Below are 24,760 nucleotides of genomic sequence, written 5' to 3'. Positions count from 1 at the left end.
TGGTCAGGGAGTTTTTAAAACTGGAAATCACCAGAACTCAGTTCTGGCACCACTCAGGTGGGTATATGGCCATTATAAGAGAACAAGGGAGGTGCTCACTGCGAGTTCCAGCACCTCTTTTTCTAGAAAAATAGCACTGATTATGGCTGAAGCTTCCCAGTGATAAACTCCCTGTGCTTTTTCAGGTTGAATCATAGCTCCTCTATGATCACTCCCATGAAAACACAGCTGCGCATATATGGTTTTAACAGTCCCATCAAGGGCCTGACAGGGTTGCTGTTGCAAATACTGCCTTTATACCAGGGATTCCAGCTCATCCAGTTTGGTTTTCAAGACTTTTGTCAGGGTCTGGGCAGAGGAGGAATGGTGGAGACTGCCTCCCCAGCGTAACCCTTCCAGAGAAGAAGACAGTTCAGAATTACAACAGGGGTTTGAGGGAGGTCACAGCTCACAGGCAGATGAAGGGAAAAACTGGGAAACAGTAGAGAGAAGGAGGAAGAGGAAGAACCAGGAGGGCAACAGCTGATGGACACAGTGTCTTTAGAAAGCATCCAAGACCCCCTCCTCTCCCAGAACACCTTGAAAGTAGTAGAGCAGAGGGCTCAGAAGAAAAGGACCCTCAGTGCTACCCACAGAAAAGATGATGAATGAAGAAGTGGGAGAAAAAGGGTGTGGAGAGTCACTCGGGACAACACCATTATTCCAAGAGGCTGCATCCCAAGCCTCTCTCTCTAAATATCGAATAAAAAGCAGATAGTAAGGACTTTTCCTTGTCTTATCCATTCCTAGCAACCCGCCATGGGGGGTGTTTTTTCTGCCACCTGACACTTTTTCAGCACAATTCAAAGTTTCACAGTGGGAACTCGTGAAAGTGGTATGAAACTCATATAACTTTGTAGTGTGAACAAATGCAACTAGAATCTTCCTGCTTATCCTTTGCTTCACATTGGAACCACCAGGGACAGAAGAATAACTCTCTTCACAAAACCAAGCGACGTGTTTGAAACAGGGAGAGATATGCTTTCAGTGGGCACTCCAAAGCTCTGGGAAACTATTTGAAGAGTTGTCAAAGCCCAATACTTTTGTCATTATCCAACAGCAGTGGAATTCCTCTCTGCTTGGACTAGCAGTTGGTGGCCTGGTGTTAAACCATTATAAAATGTAATCTTAGCAATATTATTGCCAGTCACCCCTTCTGTTTTCTATATTTCCTTTTGTTTTACACATTACAACAATGTAGCATGTATAGACTTGGTCCAGCCACTTCAGCGTAAGCATTGTGAATACTTGCCCAGTCTTGGTTATGTCATGTCTACACAATTGTGCTTAGGGGAGTCAGAATGGTGCTAGCTAGTTAAAGTAGTGTCTTGCTTCACTCTCAGGTTAGTGCTTGTCTGCTATATTGGAAGTGTGTGTGTGTGTGCAGGGCATTCAAAGAGGGTGTCCTTTAAATACGAATGCAAATTAATATTGTTGTTCATTGTATCACCCATACCTTAGAGCAGAGGTGGGGAACAGGGTAACCACATGCTCTACTGTACATAGGAGAGACTTTTGATATCTTAGAATCATTTCTAAGTTTGCATCTATACATAGGCAACTGTGAAGAAAATGGGAGTACCAATATCATTATTAGCGTAAATAACTAGAATTGTATTTCTTCACATAAAGAAACACTCTGATTTGTATGCTTGCTAAACAGAAAGCTTAACTCTCTTATTATGCAGTCTACACTGAAGTCAGGAAGAAAACAGCATCAGTATGAAACAGTGGTAAATTCACAGATTATTCTGTATCACTGCTTCCATAGTAATCTGCCTTGAGATACAAACACCTCCTTTTAAAAATCCTACCCATTAGCCTGTCATGCTATATCTGAAGATGATAACCTAGATCTGAACTGCTCTGAGAAGAAAAAATGAGCAAGCAAACTAGACTGCTGAATGCTTGCCAAGTATGAGTTCCTTCAGCTGGGCAGATGACTTTATAAGTATATATATATAAAACATCCTGTAAAGGTCCCTGTGCACTGATGCTGCTGTGTAAACAAATACAAACACTGACAATGAGCCAATTCACATGTAACTCTAAGCCAAACTAAGCGAGTGTGTGGGCTCCAACAGCAGAGACTGCAGCCACTTTTCACTGCTTCTGGTCCTGCTGTTGCTGCACTGTTGTGACCTAACCCAGGGTCTGGCTCAGCATCTTATACAAACCTGGGCTTGTGGGTTATCTCACTCCAGGCAAATAATGAGTTGCAAACAAGGTTTGCTCCTGAGTTTACAGTCCATGGTTTATCTGGAGAATACAACCCATGAGCCCATGTTCACATGATATGCTTAGCCAAACCATGAGTTAGGTCATAGTGCTACAGCAGGGGGAGGATGTAGGGAGCACTGCAGCAACCACAAACACCTTTCCAGAAAACCCCACATTCATGCATTCACACTAACTCATAGTCTGCCTTAGTTGTACACGTAAACCATCTCCATAAAAGGGAAAAGCTCCAGCCACCATCTTCACCACAGCCTCATCAATCCAGCACTGGCAATGCGAAAATTGTTCTTTCAGCCTAAATGGATCCTCAGGATTTTTGCATTGGGTCACCCCAAATTCACCATCAGATCACATAGCATGTCCATGGCTACATCCTGCACCCAAAAAATCATGCACCAACTGTTGCGTGGGGCCACAATGGTGCAAAAACGTGGTTACAAAGAATGGATCCACATGGATCCTCAGGATTTTTGCATTGGGTCACCCCAAATTCACCATCAGATCACATGTCTGAGGCCATAGCATGAACCACAAAAATAATACATCCACTGTTTCATTCAGAATATTTTTTTCTTGTTTTCTTCCTCTAAAAACTAGGTGCATCTTATGGTCAGGTGCGTCTTATGGAGCGGAAAATATGGTAATTGTTTTTCATTTTTTCAAGCACTGTTCCCATTGATCAAGAAGAATAACATGAAGTGCTCCTCAAAAAAGCAATCTATCTAATATATGGCTTTTCACTCCATCCTTTGTCATTTGCTAGTTTGATATGAGCACATTGTTTTGCACATACACATATACACATATCTGGGAAAAGCAGTGGTGGAAATGTGGGATGCTGTGCACTTGACTTCATGTCTCTTCTTACCAAGATAGCTAACAAAGAAGAGAGAGAGTTGTTTTCTTTCCATCTAGATCTTGCAGAAAACTGTTCTGCTTCATTTCATGGCACAACATTACTCTTACGTTTGTTTGAAACTTTGCATGGTGTTTCACCAGGGAAGTAGCATTAAATAACATGTTTTCTTCCAAAGCTTGCTTTTAAAGCCACAGGGCTTGTTCTCTGACTGGAGACTGTATAATGCAAGCTATTATTTCCCCCCATCAGAAATGCTTTAATTGTCTGTAAAAATTCTAGGCTGCTCTGTTCTCAGAACTGGATTGCTTGAAGAGCATTTTCAGTGGATCCATTTATTGGCTTAACAACACATCAGTCAACTTAATCTTCAGTTGTCATTTATGTAGCATAATCCTTACAGAAGTTTATCAACCTGCTATCATGCTGAGCTGAATTTTATTTTTGGGTTGTTGCAAGGAAAGGCGTTAAGACAGGTATTTTGTTCACATCAGCCTACACAGGGAATGTTAAAATTCATTTTGGACATCATTGCTGAATTGAAACTTGGGTTGAGAAGAATATGGAACAACTTTGCCACAAGCAAAATTTTAAGATAAGCAGAGTGAGCCTGCCTTTTGGCACTTAAATTCTATATTTCACCTTGATAGAGTTTTTACAGTATCAGAACTCACTATATACTGACTTTCTTTCCTTCTTTCTGCCGTATGCTGCAACTGTGAACATTTCATTTTTGATCCTTCATATTAGCAATTGTCACTCTCATATAACCAAATGGGTTTTTTCCCCTTTTTGGTTTACCATTAACGTATATGAAAAACACGATAAAAAGTCTTAATTTTGAGATTTTTTTCTTCAAAGAAAAATCATCACTGATAATATGAAAAATAGTTGGTTTGGCATGAACCATTATAATTTAGTACACAGAGTGCTGGACTTGTACTTCAAATTTTTACTCAATCTTAATTTTGCTGGGTGACCTTTTGCCAGGTAGTTTCTTGCTTTTCCAGTTTTTCAGATATCTTAAAATTTAGTATCTTACAAATAAACTTATTTTATATGGATTTTTTTTAAAAAAATCTCCACTTTGGCCTTGAAAATTTTATTTAAAATACTCTAAATTTTCATAGTTCTGAGACTTGACAGACTTAATGGTATAATGAAATTCATCAGTTGCAATGAATACAGTGGAATTTAGGGATGCCGATCATTCTCTGGATTGTGACAAATGGTTTGGACTGTGAAGTAGATGGTAAAACTCATTTTGTGGAAATGTTCAATTGGTCTTTAGGATGATCATCCCAGAAATAGATTATGGCCCTCACGTTGTGAGAGGTCTACAAGGAGAAAAAGTGTGTGTTGCTAAGGGCAATGGCTGAGGGAGAACCAAGAAGGATGTTAGGCTTTTAGAAAATTAAGAGGAATTTATTTTTTCTTTCTGTTTTGCTTAGGAGAACAGACATACACAACACAACACAACACACATAAATGACTCACAATTACTCTCTCCCTAGGAACAGGTGCTGAACAAGCATCAGGGAAGGTAGGGAAAATAGGTATATGTTTCCCTGGAGGCAGACATGTCAAAAGTTAGCCGTAAGTCAAAGGGAATGGAATATAAAACTACATTCCATACCTGCTCTTTGACAAATAGCTGACCATAAGTGTAAGTCAAATTAGTCTAGTACATGGCTCACTGAACTGGTGACAAGGCAGCAGGTTTCCCTGAGAAATAATTCAAAAGGCCTCTGTTCCATTATAAATGAACACAGTTGCAGCGATGTTAACCCTTCCATTGCACCACAAACGTAATCCTATATTTGCTGGTACTCAGAGAAGCAAGGAGGCTTGAAGATCTGAACTTTCCTGAGAGCAGCGCTGAGCTGTGGGCTCATGTTTTGATTGTAGAATGGCATCATTACTGCTGCTAAGGATGCTACGATCCCCTTATTCCATTTTTGTACTTGTTTAGCATCTTAGTTCTTTTTGCAGGAGTTTAAAAGGACTTGGATAAACACGGCTGAATATTTACCTGGTCTTTGAGGAAGGGAGGAAAAAAAAGAAAAGTGCAAATGGGAATTTTAGAGGACAAATACTAGCTTAATCTTCATTCAAAGGTCACCAGTCCGATAGAACAACTTTCTTGTCTCTGCAAATTCTGAAAAAAGCCTGCAGGGTATGAGCAAAAGCCAACACAGATCTGTGGCCCATCAGGCATTAGAATCTTGGTTGGCACTATCAGATACAGTTAATAAGATTTGAAATATTGTGCATTGCTTTATAATATGCTTTGACTTGCCCCTCTGTTTTAGTTAAGCAATTTGTGGCTGAGAAGTGTGCCAAGGGAAAATAGATGATGCTCTTCAAATGGGGCTCATGTTACTGTTCAGTGTAAAATTGCATGGGATTTGCATGCAGTTGTTTCACACTGGTCTCCCTGTGTTATATGCCCTCATTTATGGTTGTCAGATGAAATCTACCAACTCCCCACCCCCACTCCCACCACAAGAAGCTGTAATGTTTTGTAGGGAATATGATAGGAAGAAAAAAGTGACAACCCTTTAGAACAGTGATGACCAAACTTGGCCCTCCAGCTGTTTTGGGACTACAACTCCCATCATCTCTAGCTAACAGAACCAGTGGTCAGGGATGATGGGGATTGTAGTCCCAAAGGAGCTGGAGGGCCAAGTTTGGCCATCACTGCTTTAGAATAAGAGACATCTGGCAACCCAGCCTTAGTGCGTCAAACATGGCTAAATGAGTCCATTACATACTGTTAGCTGCTAGCTGGTTTTTGTGAATCTCTTAAAAAACAAGGTTATCGGTGCTGGAGATTGTTGCTGAACTCTTCAGTTTAGATACCACCTCCTATGCTGTCTTTCATAAAAAGAAAGAAAGACTGTAGTGAATTATGGAAATATAAACAGCAGCTTGAATGGGACTGGAGCCTGTGTCCAAGGGTGCCAAAATTGATAAATCATTAATAATATCACCAGCATTTAAGCAGAAATTTAATACACACACATAGGGCCTGCTCACACCACTTCCTGGTATAGATTTAGTAACTTATAAGATTGCATACCCCTCAACCGCCCCAATTAAATTTGGGGATCTGTGCTCTGGTGTGAGAGCATGAGGATGAGATTTTTTATTTTATTTTATAGTAATGCTTTCTGGGATTGTGGCACATTTTCCCAATTGTTGTAGCCATGGGAATTGCTGGATGCTGAAATTGTGCTGGTTTCAGCAATGTAATTCCTTGAAGGTACTTGGAAAGCCATTTTTTGTTTACTGTGTGAAAATATGTGAATAGGTTGGTATGCCGAGCATGGGTTGAGTGGATCTGTGCAGTATTCAGCAGGTTATGAAGCATCTATGTGACTTCTTTACCACATGATCTACTTAAAACTCAGCTCACGCTTATGTGGGCAATGCTCAACCCTCTTTCAGAATTTTTGTCCTGCTTATGATAGGTTGAGTTCAAGGTATGTGGGTGCAAAAGGAAACCACTGGCTTAATCATATGCCTCAAATTCTACACGCATAACCACGCAACTCGCCTTCTGAACATGTCAAATTGGTCATGTCTGGTCTTTGTCATTGTGAAGTTCTTGGATTCTCAGGATATTCTTTGATAATGCTGGTTGATGGAAGTTTCCCAAAAGATATATGTCAAAAGTAGGGACATGGGGAAAATTCAATTTGGTCAGCATTTTAATGTGAAACTCTCCAATTCACACTTTCTGAAACAATATGTGAACCGACACACAGACATACTTTGAAATTAACACTTCTCCTGGTTTTGAAAGACAGGTTTCCAAACCAACAATGTCTACAAAAATGTGTAAATTAGGGGGAAGTGTCCCTTAAAATGCATATGGGAGACAAAATAACATGCAAATATGCATCATGTTAGACTAAACTGCTTGCAAAAAATGTGCATTTGGGGGCAATTGCATAAAAATGTGTATATTAGGAGAAATTCACCCTATTATTTTATTTTACTTCTTTTTTTTTAAAAAAAACCAAACTGATGCAGAAATGTAGAGAACAGAACTTAGTAATGCAACGAGTAACTTAAAAAGAAGAGAGAAATTGACATATTTATCCATTCCTAGCCCAAATGCAAGATTAAATTGAACTGAATGTAGGCTACTTCTATAGCAGAAAAGAGAACCAAACTCTTGACTGATGCAGAATGGACAATTTACTAAGTTGATTTCTATTTTCTATTTGGCACCTGTTTATGGTGCACCCCCCCACCACTCTATCCTTTCTACGCCTCTGTTTTTGCCTCTTTGAATGTAGACACCTCAGAAATGTATTCACATGGGAGACTTATTGGCAAGTTTTGATACTTTAAACATTGACATTCTTCATCTTTGGGGAAATTCATTGAAAATGTTTGAATTGAATTGAATAAATTTATTACGGTCATAGACCAGAAAAAACGTAAAAAAAACAACAATAGTTTACAAAGGGAATAATGGTGTCAATTAAAAATTGTGAAATTATACATAAAAGCAATACACATATGCACACACACCCACACACACACGCACATATACGCATATATGCACTACAGTGTATGTATAGACTTGAAAAATGGGGGGGCTTGTCCAGGGGTCAAGTCTTTTACTTTTTTACAGCTAATGCCCTCCGCTTGATCGCAGCCGCAGAAAATTTGGCCACTTTCAGTGTTACTTCTGGGTTTTTATCTCCTAGTAGGATTTTCAGCCGCTGAGATTCAGATCGACCTGGAGATTTCTGAACGATAGGGGAGATAAACAGTGACCTAATATCCCCGTAAAGGTCGCAGTGTAACAACACATGTGAAGCCGTTTCCACCTCTTTCAGACCACATGAGCAAACTCGTTCAGCATAGGGTGTGCCCTCGTACCTGCCCTTTAGTAAGGCAGATGGCAGTACATCAAATCTGGTAAGGGTAAACGCCCGCCTGTATTTTGCGATTTGTAGATCCAGCAAATATGGTGTTAGATTAAACCCTTTTCCATAATCTTGGATAGCTGGATATTTATCTATCTTGCTCATATGGTCCTGAAGCTCTACATCTCCTATTCGCTGGCTCACCATCCTTTTAGCCTTTTCAAAACCTGAGGCTATAAGTTCTTGTGGGGAAAGCCCCAGGCCCTTCAATTTTTCATAAAGCGACAATCTCCATTTAGACTGGAACGGGTCTATTAGAGTCAATGGAGCCACTCCCACTGGGAAAAATATGAGTTTTAGCCAGAAGTGAATCTTCAGGATCCATATCCTGGCATTAATAGGGAGTTGACCTACCTCCAGCCTGATGGCTGTGTTGGAGACACAGGTAGGTAACCCTAGTAGGGAGCGGTAAAATTTGGTTTGTACAGATTCCAGGGACTTGAGTTTTTGACAATTAAATATCTGGGTGCCATACATCAATTGTGGAAGTATTTTTGCAACAAAGACCTGGGAGGCAGCAGGAACATATTGACCTCCTTTTCTGTAAAAGAATCTTATGATAGCTCTGGAGGATCTTTGCGCATTTACAATGGAATTCTTAATCTGATGGCACCAAGATCCCTTCTCATCAAAAATTATTCCAAGATATCTAAAAGATGTTACTTGCTCAATAGGTTGGTTATTAATTTTCCATTTATGTCGGAGTTTTCTCTTGGAGAACACCATAATTTTTGATTTAGTGTAGTTTATTATTAGGTGTTCAGCTTCGCAGTACTCTGTAAGAGCTCGTAAAAGTTTTCTTAGACCCACACAAGAGAAGGAAATAAGTGCCGCATCATCTGCGTACAAAAGGACTGGGATTGGTATATTATTTAGGTTTGGGGGATGAGTACTTGCTTCCTCCATCTTTCCGACTAAGGAGTTTATATAGAAGTTAAATAGAATAGGGGCAAGAACACAGCCTTGCTTGACACCATGGAAACTTTGGATTTCCTTTGATAGGTTCCCATAACGGTCGCATCTAACACGGATCCGAGTATTTTCATGTAGTCTACGGATAAGAAGCAAAAGACGTCTATCGATGTTTGTGGCATTTAATTTTTCCCAAAGTCTGTGCCGGGGTATCAAATCGAAAGCTGATTTGAAATCTATAAAGGCTACATAGAGGGAGCCTCCTTTCTTTGAGGTGTATTTCTCCACTAGATGTTGCAATACCAGTTCTTGGTCTAGAGTTGATCTATGTGCCCTGAAACCAGCCTGGGCTTCCTTTAGGATGTGCTCCTGTTCCAGCCAGTCCGCAAACTTTATTGAAAATGTTTTGATTTTAGGGTTCATTATAACGGCATTGTTACTTTCAGCATCTTGAAGCACACAGGGCTAACATCTCAATTGAAGGTTGACAGTTTTAGCAGACACTAAATTGGCTCCATTAAGAGGTAGGAATGATTGCTTCTATTATGAAATTCCTACTCAGTCCCTATATTGGTGGATGAAAGCTTCCTAGATATTTGGTGTTGATAATGCAATCTCTAGCACACCAGATATATTTCTCTTGAAAAGTAAATGTGTCCTTCCCTTTTGTGTTCAACATACACAACAAAGGAAAGATACTACTGCTTTAGACAAAACATTCTTATTTCTTAGGAACATGTTTCTGTTATGATGCTCATTGATGAGTAGAGTGGGTTACTCCACTTACCTTAGAGCAAGTCCATTTTGATATAAGCACATAAATGCTTCCACTGAAACCTTGGAATAAGTAACCCCCATAGCAATTGAATTGTTTGCCAGATTCTACATTGTACTTTCCATAGCATGACTACACCACATTTCACAATGCTGGTTGATGCTGGTGTGGCAGAACTAGCTGCCAATCCAAACTGCTTTGTCAATATTACATCAAGGCGGAATTTGGTTACCGAGTCAATGCCATGATACTTGTGCAGCCATTCTTCTGTTTTCCATCATATTGTTTATTTATTGGCACCAACATTTATACAATCGGACACAGATGTATCCAAGACAAAAGGACTGTGTGCTGGATGTGAATTATTCAGATTAACTAACCTTGGACTGGAGGATGGCTAGAGGGAAGGGATGCAGCCTTTTTTATCAGTGTGAATTTGCTGATTTCAAAAATAGAGATCTGCTTTCCTGAAACTTGCAGAACTAGAGGTAATAAAGCATTTCAACCAGGTACTAATTAGATTTCCCAAAGGGGGGAGGGAATTCCATTTTTGGTCACATACTAGGCACCTCATTACACAAAAAGTGTAATTCTGTCATTTGTTACATGTAAACAGCTTCTATTGATTTCACTGGGAATTTTCCATGATTAACTAGTGACAGGATTATATCCAAATAGATAAATCTTAAAGTAGTGGCTTGAAATAGTCTCTTGCACATAGAGCTTTTCATCTCAGCCTTTGTTCAGCCTCTGAGAAAAAAGAATATCATTTTTTTTTAATGCCAGCAGCACTACCAATAGGCTGCATGGAATATAGGAGCCCAGCGGGAATAGACCTTTAGCAGGAATTCATATCTGTACTCTGAAACATGCACCTTTTATTGGTTACATCCCCTAAGGACTTGTTAAGGCATTAGTTACATTTTACCACCCTAAATGTCTTTACCATAAACAAATGAAACTTTGGAATCCAAGTTCAAGGAATAAACTCAAATGAAATGCAATTTAACCACTCTTTGGGGATAAAGACTTAAGTGGGGAAGAATGAAGAATTGATAGCCTATTACGACTTGTAATTTTCCACCTTGAATTATTGACAACCTGTGATATTACACCCTTACAAATTACAATCTATAAACAGCTTGGAAAATATGACCTTTGCATTACAATTGGTCTCCAGATGCCTCTGAGCTTATTTTCAGGCAGCTGGCAGAGGGTTATTTTCACTGAGGCTGAGTAGGTGTGAGAATGCAAGTAAGTGGAGAACTTTATTATACACTCAAGCCAAGCCTGCTCTCTTCCCCCCTTTCCCCCCTCTGTAGGAGAACTTGAAAACCTGATGGATTATGGGTGGCATGACTTTTTTTAAGGTTGAGGATGAGGGAAGTAAAAGTCATTAGAAATTTTTGGCAGTAATTGATTAGCAGTCATGGAATAAATAGAACTAATTAGCTAGATTTTGTTGACTTAGCACTTTAACAAAATTGAAGGTGAGAAATACGGTGCATTCATGTATGTGTGTGTTTTTTAAAAGGAAAAACTGTGCTTTGGGAACAGTTCCTTGGGAATGAGTGGGCAGATTGGAAGGCATTGTTTAAGTGGAAATGAATGGGCTTACATTCCAGCCCTCCTTTTTGGCATCTGTCCCACACAAGGTCATGTCTTATGAGACAGTATAAGATTGTTGGGCTTTGAACTTTACCCATAAGCAACTGGCAGGAGCTCATTTATGCTGGCAAGACCCTGTTTAGTCAGTTCATTTGTCCAAGTTTAAGGACAGTAGCTTGTCAGATTTAATTATGACCTCTGTAAATTGCTGGTGACGTTCCATAAATGTTAATAGATTTTTCCAACAATATAATATATTCATTATATTATAATGTGATATAATATATTTCTTTCATAAAGCTATTGTAGTTAACAAGACATAAAGACTTGTACGGAAAAGAATCTGTGTGAAACAGGTGAAGGGAACCTCTTTCTTTTTTGGTAACCTTCTGTGGACCCCATGCCAGTGATGCGTGGGGCCATAGGGAAAAAATGTGCAAAGCTATGCATGCAGATTTTACCTCTGCTAAATAGGCAAGTTTGTACACACACCCTCTATAGCCTTTGAAGCATCTGAGGACTGGAAGAGAGGCGGGTCTAAGTAAAGCAGGGGTGGAATGATAGAGGCAAGAAAGGTGGTGGTTTTAGACAATAACAGTGACGTGAATAAAGTGAGGAGGGGGAGACACAGAGAGGAGGGAAGTTGTGGTTTAAGGAAGGTTTGAGTACAGTGAGAAGGATGCTGAAGCTTTGTTGTGTTGGCTTTCAGGTGCTGGCTTCTCTGTTCTACCCATCTCTACTTTTTCTCCTTGTTATTTTTTAAAAAATCCTCAGTATTTCCCCTTCCTAATCTATCCAGACCTCCCCAATTGTTTTAAACCACCTTCTTAGGACTAAGAAGGATTTCCCCTTCTTAGGACTAATCCACACTTCCCTTTTTTGCTGTGCTTTCAAGGCAGAGTTCCATGCTTTCCCAGTCCATGAGACACCACACAACCTTCATTGGGGGCCGTACAATGATGATCTAGTGCAAATGTAGTATTGAGAGAAATGGGGAAGCAGTATCACAATACTGCCAGAGCAAATGTCTGTACTTATCTTGAGGAAAGCTAAGCTATGAAACAGCTTGCCTCTGGGGAAAACGCTGTGGCAAATAATTTCGCAAATTCCATAGAGGGATCAGCTATCACTTGAAAGTGGCACCAGTAAGTTCCAGCTGATTATGTCGGTCTCTGCCTTCATTTTGCAACTGGTTCTGCAGCTTCAATACCATTCTGTGACTGGCAGACCTTAGTAATTTTCAGCCATCTCAAGTAGACCCTGGTAGCACCAGCTTTGAGAAGGCCCACTTTAACTAATAGTACATGCCCATCAGGTTTATCAGAAATAAGCCCCACTGTCTTCCAGGTGACTTATGATATCATTAATTAAATTTATGAAGTTTTAGGGAAGTGTAGATAAAACTATTTATACTGATGAGCTTGCTTCTGTTGTCCTCTCCCAATCATACATAGATATATTTTGTAAGGTATGCCTTCCCCTCTAACTCTGGGGTTGTCCAGTTACTCAAGGGCACTCCACTCCTTTATCATTGTTGCATTTTCCTTGTGACCATGCAGCTCAATTCAATAACTCTGTTGTTGTATCTTTTTTCCTTCTGACAGGGAGCTAAACAGTGATTTATTGCTTGAATGCCTATCCCTTTCATGAAAGCCATTTGTTTAAACATCAGTAAAGCACGAAATTAATTATTCATTGCATGCTAATTTTTCACTTTTATCTGCTTTAGAAAGCCTCAGAATAAGCTGACTGCTAGGTGTTCAGATATATATAAATATATCACATTATTTCTAGCTAGCAGTTCTGGAGTCTGGGATTTTGTGTTTTAATTATTTCCCTCCTCACAATCTAGTGATTCTATTCCAAGGAAGGTTTTCCACACCAACCTTTCCTCCTCTTTGCAACATTTTCTCAATCTCCTTTAGAAAGTGGCTTACAAACGGTCAGTTCATATGGCTACAACTTCTGGCTAGAAAGATTTGTGTTTGGGGTTTATAGGATCTATTATAACTGCAATCGTAAATATACCCTGCAGGACACCATCTAGTAAATGAGGTTTGGTGTGTGTGTGTGGTGCTAATATACTGAGGTGATTTTGATATAAGATTTGTTGGGTGCTTCTGGGTGGTGCAAGATCATAACTTTGTTTAAATTTGTGCAGGACGTGTGTGTGTGTGTGTGTGTGTGTGTGTGAGAGAGAGAGAGAGAGAGATTTTTCCCATCACATGAGTTCATGGGACAGTAATTATTTTTGTTTGTTTGTTTGCTATTTGTACCCCATCCATCCGACTGGGTTGCCCCAGCCAACCTGGGAGGCTTCCAACGCATATAAAAACATAATAAAATATTAAACCTTAAAAAAGTTTCCCTATACAGGGCTGCCTTCAGATGTCTTCTAAAAGTTATGTAGTTACTCATCTCCTTGATATCTGATGGGAGGGTGTTCCACAGGGAGGGTGCTACTTCGGTAAGCACTGTTCAAGTTTGCAATCCAGTTCATAACTGTGAAACCAGGAACCATCTTCCTCAGTTTATCATTTCATATGAAGTGTGATAGTCACATGAGGGCTATTCCAAATGAACAGCCCTCCACAAGAAAATGGTGGAAGTACTGTACCTCTTCAAATGTGTGTTTGACTTGCTCATAAAATCATGTAGCAAAGGTATAGACCAGTGATGGGAAACCTGAGGCCCTCTAGATGCTCCTAGACTGCAGCTCTAATAATACCCGAGCATTGGCTATGCTGGCTAGGGTTAATGGGCAGTCCAACAACACTCAGAGGACCATAGTCTCTCCATCTCCGCTTTAGACCAGTGTTTATTGCTGCCCAACTGTCTCTGGACAGTTTTTCTGTGTTTTTACAAATGAACTGACAGATGGCAGCCATTTTGTGTGAGAGAGGGGAACTAATCAGTCTAGAAAAGCTATGTGTTTACCACAAGATGGACAGCTTGTTGGAGCAAGCAGTCTTGCTTGTTAAATTAATTCTGCCATGACCAATTGAGAAGTCAGATTTTTGTCACGGTTTTTTTTTGGGGGGGGGGTGAGGTGTCTTCTGTCATATCCAAGATTGTCACAGTTGGAAGTGAAATATCAGATGGATAAAGGTTTGGTATTAGAAGGCTTAAATAGTATTATCTTCATTTTCTTTCTCCCTATTTGCTGTCACTCATAAAGCATCAACTATATATTTATATATGGTACATATGTAGGAAATCCAAACATTTTGGGCAGGGGGATCAGACTTGAGAATGCAACAACATCCATCACTTCCATGTTTCATCTCCCCATCCCTACCGCCATCCCAAATGCTGTGAGGTAAGTTCAAACTATTCAGCACAGTTCCTCCGGCAGATTTGCTGCATGAAAAGTATTTGTGTTTATTTGTTATATTTGAAAAAAGGATTTGTTTCTTTTCCCTATACAGTTTGGAACAGCTCACTTCTGTGAGCTGTCTGTATTACCTAGAGGGGAGATGAGTGCTTTGTTTACCCATAAGGAAGCTTGCTTAAGAAGCAGTTTTACTTGTAAAAGCAAGTAAGTCATAGCCAATTGGCTGGCTGGGACTTTTGACATGACACAGTTTGCTTGTACATGCCCTCACTTTGTTATGGATAATATGAGTGAATCTATCAGATATGAGGCTTGAATACAGAGAGTGCCATGTAAACTCAGAGAGAGAGAGAGCATTGTATTGGATGTCACAATCCGTGTTCCTTGTTCCTTGTTTCATGTTGCCTAGGTTGCTGAGCAGAGGTAAACAATGGTTTGATGTATGGAGGAATGAGTGAAAATTAGCCATATTAAAAGTAATATAGCACCATGTTCTTGTAAACAACTCCAGGGCCATTAGTCCTTGAAAGCAGAAAACTAGATCTGAACTGAATTTTTATGAATGTTTACTTTTGTGCTCTAATGCACACATTTGATGAGGGATTTTTTTGTCAGTTAAGAAGTCATGCCAAAACAGAAAATATAACTCTACTTCTTGTGCAAATATTCTCGGCTCAGAGGGAAGACTGCAAAAGCCTCCAAAGTTTGATTTTGAAAGTTCCAGGGAATTGTGCAGTCCCTGCATAAGGGACAAAAACACCCTTGTATGGACCAGCACACACATTTAAATGTGACAGATAATGTCTACACAGGGTAAGCACTTTAACCATGGTCCATGATGCATGTAAGTTGGGAGTTATTTTCCAGCCAGTCTGATGTGAGCTGGGCTTGATGATAGCTTCATTTAATGAAGACAAATCAGAGGTGGCCAACTTTTCTGACACGTGTGCCAAAAGTCTAGTCCAAAGTATTGAATGTTGTTGCTTTGTTGTGTACTATAGTTTGTATGCCAGCTTTTCATTCTCTATGCCAGTGGTTTTCAATCAGTGTGCCATGTAGCCCTGAATGGTGCACCACAGGTAGCACCAACCTCCATCCCTCCTTCCTTCTCTCTCTCCTCTGATAATGACAATCAGACCTCGGTAAAGAAAGTGCACTCCTGTTGGTTGGGACCACTAACATGGTGCATTGCTATTGGACAGGCTGTATCAGGTACTGTCCAGGGGCTACTAGAGGAGGACAAGAAGAAGAGGGAGAGAGAGAGCTGGTGAGTTGAAGGGAGGAGACAGTAAAGGCAGAGATGAACATAGGGAGTAGATTGATTGATTGATTGATTGATTGATTGAGTTGTGATGAGAGTACTTATTAGTTTGTTTGCCTGAGACAGGCAAGAAGCCCAAGGAAGGGAGGGAAGGAGGAGTCAGAGGTGATATCCTGGAGGGGTTAAAGTGGGGCACAAAGCAGGTGGGGCTTCTACGCCAAGGGGGCAGCCAGCCAGCTGGTATTGAGTGGGATGCACCTGGCAGATTGGGGGGCTCAGATGGAGGAGAGTACCAGTGGGTGAGAGGGGACGACCTTGTGAATAGGATCAAGTGGGGTTGGATAAAGAAACAAGCCAAAGACCACAGTGGGGCAGATATTTGTGGCAGGGGCACTGTTGGTAAGTGGGCTGGAGGAGCCCCACAGAACTGGAGAGAAATTAGGGGGCAGTAACAGATTCAGATAAGGCCTTTGAAGGGGAAGCAGGGCAGAGTCAGAGGTGGGAGTCAAAAAGGCTGAAAATCTCTATGAAGTACCTTTGAGTGAGTTTGCTTTTAGTTCATTGAAACAGGGAATGGGCAGAACCACTACATAGGAAAAGCAGGCGTAAGTTAAGTCTATGACTTACCTTGGACTTTTGTTTCTCTGGTCTAAGTGTTTTTGAGCAATGATGGAAGTGAGCAAACATTACACGTTCATTGGGGGAGAGACAGGTCTCTTGCAGATGTCTTGCCTCGAGGCTCACAAAATTCTCAATCCAGCCCTGAGGTTATAAATCGAAAGAACCAAATCACTTGGAATTATAGCAGAAGCATGTTTTTATTAGGTTGATTTATTTGCCTCTCTTTGAAGAACTCCATCCCCAATGAAGTGATAAAAGCTATTTGCTTGACTTTAGCATCTTATTGTACTGGGGAAAAATGGAAATGATTTGTAGATAGGAAGCCTGGTGATTCATAAAATACTAAAATATTTTCAGGTGGAAAGATTGAGTTCCTACAGATAGGTTGTTTTGTGTTAGAAATAGCTGTGCAATCAGAAATTGCTCCCTATAATGTATTTACAAAAGAAAACAACCTTGTTTTCTTCCCCCAAACATAAAGATCAGATATGAATCTGTGGTCTTATGCTTGCAGATCCTTATGATAGTCAGTGGTGTTTTTTTGTGGGGGGACGCATACCCCTAAACATTTTGTGAATCTAAGTTTGGCCTCATTGAGGCACAATATTTCAATATGAGTAGGAAAATGAGAGTACCCCTAAACATTTTTTTAAGAAAAAAAAAGCAGTGGTGATAGTTAATACATTTCAGAATCACATGCAAACATCCCAACATCACAGAGCTGCTTTTCAGTAGGCTTTGCCTATCTTCTGTTTCAGAACATGGGTATAACAAAGCAACATCAGAAGTGGCTCACGCCATGCATATTGTTGCTAGGGCGACCCTGTGTTTGTGGGCCTTCTGCTCTTTTATGCATAGAACCATCCCAGCTATACCTTAAAGGTTGCTCGTTCTATTCCTTAGTACAATTGATGCCTCTTCCAAACCACATGGAAAATGAACAGGGTTATAGTGACTAATCTTTCTAGATAAATGTCAGTGTAAAAGTGGCCAGAGTAGCTGCCAGGGGAAAAGAGCATTAGTGTCAGGGAAGCTTAGCCAAGCGATTAAGTGACACTATATTGGCTTGATATGGTATCCATGTTTTTGAAAGTTGTGTCAAAATAGTTGGATCCCTTGGGCATAGAGTGGAAAGTAATTTGAGTCTTCTAGGAACATCACACAAAGTTGCATCCCTGTAATTCATAAAATATAGCTGTAGGATTTCTTACACTATATTCTTTATGGAAAACATGAATACAACATCCCAGTGGCCTTTGGTCCCCTGGCTGAAGACAGAGGCCAGAGTTTGTTTCAAATAACTTGACACTGCCAACACTTTCAAAGGGGCAAGTATTGGATTTTGTGGCTTGCATTGGAACTGAAAGGCACAAGCCTTGAGATAATTATCTTCCAAAGGCACAGATTTTCATTCCCTAAAGACTTGTGGAAACAAGTAGCTTGTGCCTGTTTTGACAGCTGCCTTTTGTGATGCATGGGGAGCTTGAAATCATAAGCTGATCATGGCTATGCAAGCAACTTTGGCTCATCCTAGATCAGTTACTGCAGTTGGGAGTTGAGATCTCTTTCTTGGTCTGATGGGGAGGCCTAGCAGATGTACTTTTTGCTAAGGTTAGCACAGTGTAAACTACTTTGCTTGGATCTGTGTTTATGAATATTCATGTGTCATGGAACCTTGCAGATCACTTCCGGCTAGGAATTCTTCATCTGGAGGACATCATTGCTCTGTGCCATCATCTGCTCCTGTTTCCTCCCCTTCCCTTTTCATCATATTATGATTTAAATAATGGCATTGTTCTGAAATAAGGTAAAGGTAAAGGGACCCCTGACCATTAGGTCCAGTTGTGGCCGACTCTGGGGTTGCGGGCTCATCTCGCTTTATTGGCCGAGGGAGCTGGCGTACAGCTTCCGGGTCATGTGGCCAGCATGACTAAGCCACTTTTGGCAAACCAGAGCAGCACACGGAAATGCCGTTTACCTTCCCGCTGGAGCGGTACCTATTTATCTACTTGCACTTTGACGTGCTTTCGAACTGCTAGGTTGGCAGGAGCAGGGACCGAGCAACGGGAGCTCACCCCGTTGCGGGGATTCGAACTGCCGACCTTCTGATCAGCAAGTCCTAGGCTCTGTGGTTTAACCCACAGCGCCACCCGCGTCCCTTGTTCTGAAATACCTGCCTCTAAGTGGCAGGTAACCACCAGGTTTCTCTCTAGATCCCATGTTGATCTCAGACATCAAATTATACATTTTATGAGAGATCAATGGTTTGAACTTCCCATTAATTTTCTTTTCTTAATGACAGCTGATAGGGAAAGGGGAAGATTTGAACCTAGATCAAAGGTTGTATGGTGAAAGTAAATATCCCTCCACCTTTGCACTGCAGCTCTAGTCCAAAGCATTTCCCACCATACTGGTTTTAGGAGAGAAAATTGCACATGAAAATCTATCTAGGAATCTCCCATGTTTTGCTACTTTGGGCTTACAATGTCCTCTTAGTATTTACATCATCTGTGCATGATATGTGGATAGCCAGAACACTGAAACAGTCTTTGTTGTTTGCTGGTGCATTATTCTTCAGCACCTTTTCTATAAAGATGTGCCAAAACTTGAACACGAGCATCTTCAGAAGAATTGTAAAAACTAGGCTGTTTTTTGGTTGCAAAATTGGTAAATATGGAAACACTTCTGAATGCTCGAATTTTAGCGCATTTCTCACACTGCTATTTTATATACACTTCCCTTGGAATTAGTATCATTGAACGCAATAGGGTTTGCTTACAAGGGCTGGGTGGTAAAAATTTGTCTAACACATAAAATGCCATTATCTTGTTTTTAAAAAATGATTATTCATAGATGGCATTCTTAATAGTGCACCTTCTGTTGATCTGGGTAACCATGATAGATTATAAGGAAGGAAGCATTATATATAGCATTCTGAACAGTGGAAATGAGAGCACTTGATACGTTAGGGGAAAATAATTAAATTCAAATTGCTTGAATGGAAAACATTGCAGGGAGTGGGAAATGTTAAAGGACAACTACTGTATATACTCGAGTATAAGCCGACCCAAATATAAGCCGAGGCACCTAATTTTACCACAAAAAACTAGGAAAACTTATTGACTTGAGTATAAGCCAGTTCACCACACCACAAATCTGGTGGTGGTGGCAGTGGCGGAGGAAGAACAAGCAGCCCTAAATGGCTGCTTTCAGGCTGCTCGTTCCTTCTCCTCCGTCACCGACAGTAGCAAAGGTGGCGGAGGAGGAAGGAGGAGCCCCAAAGGACCCTCACTTGAGTATAAGCCAAGGGAGGCTTTTTCAGCATTAAAAGTGTGCTGAAAAAGTCTGCTTATACTCGAGTATATAAAAAAGGTAAAGGTACCCCTGCCCGTACGGGCCAGTCTTGACAGACTCTGGGGTTGTGCGCCCATCTCACTTAAGAGGCCAGGGGCCAGCGCTGTCCGGAGACACTTCCGGGTCACGTGGCCAGCGTGACATCGCTGCTCTGGCGAGCCAGAGCCGCACACGGAAACGCCGTTTACCTTCCCGCTGGTAAGCGGTCCCTATTTATCTACTTGCACCCGGAGGTGCTTCTATTAGTACTTCTATTAGTTGCTTACATTATGTTGTTCCCCTCGCTTCTGCAACATGACTACAAAAGCCCCTCAAAGACCAGGGGATATGTAAGCAAAGCTTACATTCATTTTTCCTTACTTCTTCTATAGCTAGTTGTGTTGTTTGATGAAATTACTGTAGATGAGAGGAATAGAAACAAAGAGAAGAAAAGGGCAATGCATTATTTTTCATTACATTACCGAATTCCTTTACACCCATATTTTGACATTTAGAACAACATAATATGCATGTCTTTGTTCATTAGGGTCTTCAGATTAGCTATCGCCAGCCTGGGAGAGAGAAAAAGAATGTTAAATGTAAACTAACCTTTTACAGTCTAAACAACAAAGAAGCGGAAGTAAGAATGAAAGAATAAATATTTTACATGATGGGTCCACATAGCTTTTTTTACTAACAATACACAAAATGAGAGCTCGTCAATGCAAACATGCATTTTACTATCCTGTTTTCACTTTTGTCTTTGTATCAAAAAATATGTACTTTATCAGAAAAAATAATTGGAAAAGAAAGGTTATCACACCATAGCAATACTGTAAAGTAAAGGGGTATTATAAAAGGGGTGCATTAAAATGAAAGATGAGGGGATTACCTAATAGTTATTCAGTTTACATATTTTTAAAGATCACTGTATATTGCTTTAACATAGAAGTGGTTTAAACATGAGTAAAGCCCAAGATTTAATCTCTCGAGAATATTTATTCTTAGGCTGGGTCATTAGTATCACTTCATACAGCCAAAAAAGCATTGACGTGATGTAGACTGCGTTGTCCTCAGCTGTTTTTCTGCAAACAGCTGTGCAGAACCAGAACTGGGTGACATCTCCAAGGGATCTAGGGAAGTCATTGGACCCTAATAAATAGCCCTTTTTTCTGGAAGCTGACCCCATGGGAAAGCTGTAGTTTCAGGAGATCTGACATGCCCTAACTGATCACAGCTCCTTACCCTTGACACAGCCTTCCACAATTTCTACCAGGATCCCAGGAACAGAAAGTGTGATGAGTGTCTCTTAGGAACAAAAATCAAGTCTGCTAGGAACAAAAATCAAGTCTGGGAGCATAAACCTAATCACTGAGACCTACTGAGGAGGGGAAAACAATATCTTATAGGTCCTCTGACTTGCTACTATTCCAGGAAGGAGTGGGGTAGGCAGGGTAGCTATAAAATTGCTTAGTTGGTTTCTGATCACTAGACAGAATGCTGGGCATTGCATGAGTCCAAACGAAATGTAACTAAGTGCAAAATAGCACACTGAGAAGAGCTTCTGAATATGTCTTCAGAAGCCCCCTCAAAGTGTTATTTTCTGCAGCACTCTGATCAGGGGTTCTGAAGATCTGACAATCATCTGATTTTCAGATCTTCAGAAACTCAGTTCAAAGTGTTGCACAAAATAGCAGTTTGGAAGAGGCTTCTAAAGACCCCTGTGGGCAAAAAGCTCACCTGATAAAATTCTGACATCAGATGATGGACAGGTGTGAAGCTCCACCCACCTGTCTCCTGCCTAAAAGCTCTCCGGAAGTGCTCCTTATCACTGCCAAGATCAGAGCTCCCACCTGTGGACTACGCCCAAAATGTGAACCTAAATCTTCAAGAGGACTGAAACTGAAATTCAGTATAGGTTGAAACACTATCCCCCACTCTGTCTTTCTGTTGAAACTTTTTGTAACCTGGCCTGATTTATTTTTTTCAGTACAAACTTTATCTTAGCTGCTTGATAAAATGCTATTTCAAACTTGATTTTAAAGTAGTTTAATTGATGTAGTTTTAGTTGCTACTTGTTTGATTATGGACCAAGTGCTGTTTTTGCTTTTGTCTGTAAGCTGTTCTGAGGGCTCAATGGGAGCCATGTGGTTGGTAAATAAATCATAATAAATGATTGGTTCATATGGGGTTATTGGCACAATGGCAGCTGAAACAATATGGTGCCAAGCATGTAGTCGAGCACAGCAGAGATGAACAGCTAATTGCAGCTGGAAATCGCTAGTCATTCTGCTGTCCTCCATTTTCCAAACTCTGATCTACTAAAAGTTGATGACACTTTCATTTTAATTTCACTTTTTTTAGAGAGAACCTGAGCTTGTGCTAGGTGTCAGGCTGCCTACCACCCTGTCAGATGGCATTCCCACAGCGGGTGCGTATGCCTGACAAAGACATGTGCCAATTAAGGCTTGGAAAGTGCTAAATTTCAATCACCGCCCTCCCAGGAAAGCTTATCAGTGGCAGCAGGGCGGCTGTTTGTTGAAGATACAGAATTATGTTGCCGCTCCGCTCCCTGAATAGACCTATAAATCCCCCACTACGAAAATGGGGAAGGGAGGGGCATTTGCACATAAAGCATTTCTGGTAGTTGCTCTCCTGATACAAGACGGCAGTAAACCAAATAATGAAGTCAGGCTAGCAGTGTGCCAGGTCTCGCATCCATCTGTAACAGGAATTAAGGGCACTGTCAGCAACTCAACCTGTTAACCCGAAAAACAGCTTAACAAAACCTCCAACAGAGATATTACTTAAAGCATGCCCATAGTTTTGGGGGACACCACTGTTTTCTATATGTTTTGGTGGTTTTACAGGGGCATGGTGAAATTACCAGAGCATGTAGCAAACTACCCCATATGAATGATATTCCATGGAGTGTTATCTACACCAGGCGTGTCCAGGACTTTTTTCCAGCTGAAACTCACAGGAACTCAGTTCTGGCACCTCTCAGGGTGGTGCCATTGTCATCATAAGAGAACAAGGGAGGTGTTCGTGGTGAATTTCGGCACCTCTTTTTCTAGAAAAATAGTATTGTGGGTGTCTAATCTGTATCCCTCCAGTTAGATTCCTGCTCTCACCAGTCTCAGGCAGCATGGCCAATGGCCTGGAATAACGAGAGCTGTAGTTCATCAACGTATGGAGGGCTACATGTTATCCACCCTTGCTATACATGACCACAATGTCAATACGGTGGATATATGGCTGTGGGGGTTGGAGGAATCTGGCCTACCACAATGAATGAATGAATGAATGAATGAATGAATGAATGAATGAATGACTTTACAGTAACTAGCATGGAAGCCACAAGCACACTTTGATTAAGAAATGCCAGAAGCACATCTGCACTGAAAAATTATATAATGCAGCTTTCCCTTAAAATTTCATTTAAGACTAATCTCTTTCTTTTAATTGGGTCGGTAAACCCAATTAATGGGATGCTGTGGATGTAATTCATCTTGTTTTAAGCAAAGCATTTGACAACATGTCCCATATTTCGCTCCATGAACTGGTTAAATGTGGGTTAGATGATAATGCCATCAAATGGATTTCCAGCTGGTTGGAAAATGGTACTCACGGAGGGCTCATCATTGGTTGCAAGTAGGGTGCTGCAAGGCTCTGTTCTAGGCCCGGTATTCTTTGTACATTGGGATCAACGCCTCAGGTGAAGAAGTGGAGGCAATCCTTGTTAAATGTGTAGATAATCGGGGAGGAATAGCAAATATCTCAGAAGACAGGAATAAAATTCAAAATGACCCTGATAGAATGGGAAACGGCTGAAATTAACAGAAGGAAATTTGATACAGAGAAATGCAAAGTTCAGCATTTAGGGCAAACAAACAAAACATCAAATGGACAGGTATAAAGTGGACAATATATGTACTTTTGTTTGTTTGTTAAACAAGAAAAACTTTAATAAAAAGTTTCCAGATCATAAAATGTAACAGCTGCCATATTAAAAGGATATACACTAATTGAAAAAAGGTACAGAGGGGGGCAACAAAGATAGTTAGGGGTACGGATGACAAGTCCATAAGCTAAACATGTTTAGTTGGATGATAATACTCTTGAGAGGCCTCAAGATCTATCACACAGAAATGATCAATGAATGGTTATGTGCTGCCCCAGAGAATATGGCTACATCCATTAACAGATTTCAGCTAAAATTCAGGAGAAGCATTTTATCCACAAGAGCAGTCTGATAACTGAACCAATTACAAACAGGGATTGTGGGTTCCCTTGGCAAAGGTCTTCAAGCAGCTGTTGGAAAGCCATCCTTTGTTCTGCATTTCCAGCATTGTACAGAGTGTTGGACCTACAAGATCCTGTCCAACTCTATGACTCCATACTATTTAGAAGACTATACTATACTATGGGTCTTTATTAAAGTCTGTGGTTTATCTATCAGTGTTGTTGTACAATGTGAGGGCTTATTTCTGGGGGCAGGGGGTAACTGCCAGAGTAGAAGATCTTGACCATTAATTGACATGGAGCCCCTGCATCAGGTCTAGAAAAATAGTTTTAATCTGGCTCACACCATGTTGACGTTTCACCTTTATCATGTGCTTTGAGTGGTAAAGCAGATGACCCTTCCCTTTTTTCTGAGAGAAGTTGCCACACGCGGCAGACAGTGGTGAGAGGAATTCCGATGTCTGCGGACGTCTCTGCAGACACTTCCATATCAGTTAAGCAAATGCTTGAGCAATTCATTTAATTATGTTAAGCACCCATTAACAGCAGTCTAAGTCCTCCCCTGGGTCATATCAGTTCTATGAGATTCTAA

General features: G+C 40.7%; 1 protein-coding gene across 5 annotated transcripts in view; it reads left to right on the top strand.

Annotated features, from left to right (window-relative positions):
- Positions 1-24,760, top strand: part of SORCS1 (sortilin related VPS10 domain containing receptor 1) — a 368,116-nt gene that overhangs the window by 99,601 nt on the left and 243,755 nt on the right. The gene's annotated exons all lie outside the window — the stretch shown is intronic.

Source organism: Podarcis melisellensis (assembly GCF_964234715.1).
Source record: "Podarcis melisellensis genome assembly, chromosome: 5".
Taxonomy (NCBI): domain Eukaryota; kingdom Metazoa; phylum Chordata; class Lepidosauria; order Squamata; family Lacertidae; genus Podarcis; species Podarcis melisellensis.
The sequence above is the reverse complement of the archived record's forward strand: the minus strand, read 5'-3'. Positions and strand labels throughout refer to the sequence as shown.